Genomic DNA, 6,155 nt, shown 5'->3' on the forward strand with positions numbered 1-6,155 from the left:
ATCCCTGCTGATTTCATAGTCCTAGAGACTGGGAAGTGCATGGATGAAACCATCATCCTTGGCAGACCCTTCCTAGCCACAGCAAAGGCTGTGATTGATGTTGATAGAGGCGAACTGATCATTCAAGTGAATGAAGAATCCTTTGTGTTTAAGGCTCAAGGATATCCCTCTGTCACCATGGAGAGGAAGCATGAAGAGCTTCTCTCAAATCAGAGTCAAACAGAGCCCCCACAGTCAAACTCTAAGTTTGGTGTTGGGAGTCCACAACCAAACTCTAAGTTTGGTGTTGAACCCCCACATTCAAACTCTAAGTTTGGTGTTGGGAGGTTCCAACATTGCTCTGAGAAAATGTGAGGCTCCATGAGAGCCCTCTGTCAAGCTACTGACATTAAAGAAGCGCTTGTTGGGAGGCAACCCAATGTTATATTTTATCTATTTCTCTTTGTTATTTTATATTTTTTGTAGGTTGATGATCATAAGAAGACACAAAATCAATTGAAAAAGCAAAAACAGAATGAAAAACAAGAAGAAAAACAGCACACCCTGGAGGAAGAACCCACTGGCGTTTAAACGCCAGTGAGGCTAGCAGTTGGGCGTTTAACGCCCAGTCTGGCACCATTCTGGGCGTTTAACGCCAGAAAGGGGCACCAGACTGGCGTTAAACGCCAGAAAAGGGCAAGAACCTGGCGTTAAACGCCAGGAATGGGCACCAGCCCGGTGTTTAACGCCAGAAATGGCTCAAAACGTGATTTTGAATGCCATTTGGTGCAGGGATGACTTTTCCTTGACACCACAGGATCTGTGGACCCCACAGGATCCCCACCAACCCCACCACTCTCTCTCTCTTCTTCACTCATTCACCAATCACCTCAATACCTCATCCCCAAAAACCCTTCACCTATCAAATCCCTTCTTTCTCTTCACCACTCACATCCATCCTCCATAAAACCCCACCTACCTCACCATTCAAATTCAAACCACTTTCCCTCCCAAACCCACCCATCAATGGCCGAACCATGACCCCCGCTCTCCTATATAAACCCTTCTTCACCCCTTCATTTTCACACAACCTAAACACCACTTCTCCCCCTCTTTGGCCGAACACATAGCCATTCCCTTCTTCCTCATTTCTTCTTCTTCTACTCTCTTCTTTCTTCTTTTGCTCGAGGACGAGCAAACCTTTTAAGTTTGGTGTGGTAAAAGCGTTGCTTTTTCGTTTTTCCATAACCATTTATGGCATCCAAGGCCGGAGAAACCTCTAGAAAGAGGAAAGGGAAGGCAAAAGCTTCCACCTCCGAGTCATGGGAGATGGAAAGATTCATCTCAAGGGTGCATCAAGACCACTTCTATGAAGTTGTGGCCTTGAAGAAGGTGATCCCCGAGGTCCCTTTTTCACTCAAAAAGGGTGAATATCCGGAAATCCGACATGAGATCCGAAGAAGAGGTTGGGAAATTCTTACCAACCCCATTCAACAAGTCGGAATCTTAATGGTTCAAGAGTTCTATGCCAATGCATGGATCACCAAGAACCATGATCAAAGTGTGAACCCGGACCCAAAGAATTATCTTACTATGGTTCGGGGGAAATACTTGGATTTTAGTCCGGAAAGTGTAAGGTTGGCATTCAACTTGCCTATGATGCAAGGAGATGAACATCCTTACACTAGAAGGGTCAACTTTGATCAAAGGTTGGACCAAGTCCTCACTGACATTTGTGAAGAGGGCGCCCAATGGAAGAGAGATTCAAGAGGGAAGCCGGTTCAATTGAGAAGGCATGACCTCAAACCCGTGGCTAGAGGATGGTTGGAGTTTATCCAACGTTCAATCATTCCCACTAGCAACCGGTCCGAAGTTACTCTAGACCGGGCCATCATGATTCACAGCATCATGATTGGAGAAGAAGTGGAAGTTCATGAGGTTATAGCCCAAGAACTCTATAAGGTGGCGGACAAGTCTTCTACCTTAGCAAGGTTAGCCTTTCCTCATCTCATTTGTCACCTCTGTTATTCAGTTGGAGTTGACATAGAGGGAGACACCCCCATTGATGAGGATAAGCCCATCACTAAGAAAAGGATGGAGCACACAAGAGACCCCACTCATCATGAGATCCCTGAGATGCCTCAAGGGATGCACTTTCCTCCACAAAACTATTGGGAGCAACTGAACACCTCCCTAGGAGAATTGAGTTCCAACATGGGACAACTAAGGGTGGAGCATCAAGAACACTCCATCATCCTCCATGAAATTAGAGAAGATCAAAGAATCATGAGAGAGGAGCAACAAAGACAAGGAAGAGATATAGAGGAGCTCAAGCACTCCATTGGATCTTCAAGAGGAAGAAAGAGCCGCCCTCACTAAGGTGGACCCGTTCTTTAATCTTCTTATTCTTTATTTCCTGTTTTTTTCGACAATTAATGCTTATGTTTGTCCATGTTTGTGTCTTGTGATCATTAGTGTCTTAATGTCTATGCCTTAAAGTTATGAATTTCCTATGAATCCATCACCTTTCTTAAATAAACAAACGTGCTTAATTGAAAAGAAAGAGAATTGCATGAATTTTGAATTTTATAACAGTTTAATTATTTTGATGTGGTGGTAATATTTTTTCTTCTGAATGTATGCTTGAACAGTGCATATGTCTTTTGAATTTGTGGTTCATGAATGTTGGCTCTTGAAAGAATGATGAAAAAGGAGACATGTTACTGAGGATCTGAAAAATCATAAAAAATGATTCTTGAAGCAAGAAAAAGCAGTGAATACAAAAAAAAAAAAAAACGAAAAAGAAAGAGGAAAAGAAAGAAAAAGAAAGAATAAAGTTGTGATCCAAGGCAAAAAGAGTGTGCTTAAGAACCCTGGACACCTCTAATTGGGGACTCTAGCAAAGCTGAGTCACAATCTGAAAAGGTTCACCCAATTATGTGTCTGTGGCATGTATGTATCCGGTGGTAATACTAGAAGACAGAGTGCTTTGGGCCACAGCCAAGACTCATAAAGTAGCTGTGTTCAAGAATCATCATACTTAACTAGGAGAATCAATAACACTATCTGGATTCTGAGTTCCTAAAGAAGCCAATCATTCTGAGTTGCAAAGGATAGAGTGAGATGCCAAAACTGTTCAGAGGCAAAAAGCTAAAAGCCCCGCTCATCTAATTAATACTGATCTTCATAGATGTTTTTGGAGTTCATTGCATATTCTCTTCTTTTTATCTTATTTGATCTTCAGTTGCTTGAGGACAAGCAACAATTTAAGTTTGGTGTTGTGATGAGCGGATAATTTGTACCCTTTTTGGCATTGTTTTTAGTATGTTTTTAGTAGTTTTAGTTGAGTTCTTAGTATATTTTTATTAGTTTTTAGTTAAAATTCACTTTTCTGGACTTTACTATGAGTTTGTGTGTTTTTCTGTGATTTCAGGTATTTTCTGGCTGAAATTGAGGGACCTGAGCAAAAATCTGATCCAGAGACTGAAAAGGACTGCAGATGCTGTTGGATTCTGACCTCCATGCACTCGAAGTGGATTTTCTGGAGCTACAGAAACCCAATTGGCGCGCTCTCAACGGCGTCGGAAAGTAGACATCCTGGGCTTTCCAGTAATATATGATAGTCCATACTTTGCCCAAGATTTGATGGCCCAAACCGGCGTTCAAAGTCACCCTCAGGAATTCCAGCGTTAAACGCCGGAACTGGCACCTAAATGGGAGTTAAACGCCCAAACTGGCATAAAAGCTGGCGTTTAACTCCAAGAAGAGTCTCTACATGAAAATGCTTCATTGCCCACCCCAAGCACACACCAAGTGGGCCCGGAAGTGGATTTTTATGTCATTTACTCATCTCTGTACACCCTAGGCTACTAGTTCTCTATATATAGGATCTTTTACCATTGTATTTTCATCTTTGGACATCTAGTTCTTAGATCATTGGGAGGCTGGCCTCACGGCCATGCCTAGACCTTGTTCTTATGTATTTTCAACGGTGGAGTTCTACACACCATAGATTAAGGTGTGGAGCTCTGCTGTACCTTGAGTATTAATGCAATTACTATTGTTCTTCTATTCAATTCCGCTTGTTCTTTGTCCAAGATATCACTTGTTCTTCAACTTGATGAATGTGATGATCCATGACACTCATCATCATTCTCACCTATGAACAAGGTGACTGACAACCACTTTTGTTCTACAAGCAATCAAGGCTCTAGTGAATATCTCTTGGATTCCTGATACACGATGCATGGTTGATCGCCTGACAACCGAGTGCTCGCCTGACAAACGAGCCAGCCATTCCGTGAGATCAGAGTTTTCGTGGTATAGGCGAGAACAGATGGCGGCATTCAAGAGAATCCGGAAGGTCTAACCTTGTCTGTGGTATTCTGAGTAGGATTCAATGATTGAATGACTGTGACGTGCTTCAAACTCCTAGCAGGCGGGGCGTTAGTGACAGACGCAAAAGAATCGCTGGATTCTATTCCGGCCTAACCGAGAACCGACAGCTGATTAGCCATATGCTGTGACAGAGCATAGGAACATTTTCACTGAGAGGATGGGAGGTAGCCACTGACAACGGTGAAACCCTTGCATAAGCTTGCCATGGAAAGGAGTAAGAAGGATTGGATGAAGACAGTAGGAAAGCAGAGAGACGGAAGGGAAGGCATCTTCATACGCTTATCTGAAGTTCCTACCAATGAATTACATAAGTATCTCTATCTTTATCTTTATGCTTTATTCGTATACCACTATACCCATTTGAGTCTGCCTGACTGAGATTTACAAGGTGACCATAGCTTGCTTCATACCAACAATCTCCGTGGGATCGACCCTTACTCGCGTAAGGTATTACTTGGACGACCCAGTGCACTTGCTGGTTAGTTGTGCAAAGTTGTGTAGTGATCACAATTTCGCGCACCACCTGCCCTTGTGGAGGGCAGGGCAGGAATTGATGCATGCGGCCTTGGTGCGAGCGTGGTGTGCGAGTTGGTGCTGCAGGACGCTGCCCTGCCCTTGTGGAGGGCAGGGCAGAAATTTTTGGTGCGCCAGTTTGGTGCGCTGGCCGTGCGCTATGATGCTGCCAAAGCTCCCTTGGTGCGCCAGTTTGGTGCGCTGGCCGTGCATCACACAATGCTGCCTTGCCCTTGCGGAGGGCAGGGCAATGTTTCCAAAGTTGAAGCCCCGTGTTCGAGACTTGGTCGATGCACACGCTACTATTTTTCCTTGGTTTTCTTGGCACCATAGTGAGGCCTAGTTCCTTGCTTCCTCATTGTGCCGTGTTCGATTCCTGTGGCAAGCATTGGAGAGCTTTTTCCTTGAGTTTATTCCCTTGATGAGCCCGATATTGCCCTTGAGGAGGGCAGGGCAGAATTTTTGCTCTCTTTGATCCATGGCACTAATTTGTGCTCCGCCCTTGAGGAGGGCAGGGCAGCGTTGCCTCTCAAAGTTTGCTTCCTTATGTTGCCCTCCTTGAGGGCAGTGTGCCCTTGTGGAGGGCAATGCTTGCTTCCTCCCTTCCATGCGCCACACTTTTTCTCTCTTGGGCCACGCTCTCTTAAGCCACGCTTTCCTTTTTTCTTTCTTTCTTCACCTACAATAAACCAAAACAACCACTCAAAGTATCACTAAATTCACAAGGCTTATAAATCAACTAAAAATCAATTAAATTCAGCTTAAACCTCATGAGTTAACATTAATTTCATGGTGGTTGTTTGATTTAAAGAAGTTATGCATTTTCACTCCAAATCACTTACTTAGGATGCAAGAAAGTGCATAAAGACTAATAAAACAAGTGAAATTAGCTTGAAAAATGGGTATATGATGACCTGTCATCACAACACCAAACTTAAATCTTGCTTGTCCCCAAGCAAGCATCAAAACTAAGAGAAAATGAAATGAATAAGAAAAGAAAACATATCCTTATTAGGCATATAGCAGAATTTGATTCATGGGGTTTTTATGCAGATAATGATAACTCAATTATTGTTGCTGTTACATAATATACATTCTTCCTCAAAGGCTTGCTAAACTTGCTGTTATAAGGTTTATTCTTTCTTTGCTCCCTTGCTAACTTTTCTTTTCTCATGTTGCTTATCAAGCTTATTATTCTTGAAGGCTTGGTGTCTAATGTTGTGGTAGTAGCCTTTGGCTTTATTTTTTAAATCAACATCTTCCAC

Source organism: Arachis stenosperma, chromosome 5 (genome assembly GCF_014773155.1).
Source record: "Arachis stenosperma cultivar V10309 chromosome 5, arast.V10309.gnm1.PFL2, whole genome shotgun sequence".
Taxonomy (NCBI): Eukaryota; Viridiplantae; Streptophyta; class Magnoliopsida; order Fabales; family Fabaceae; genus Arachis; species Arachis stenosperma.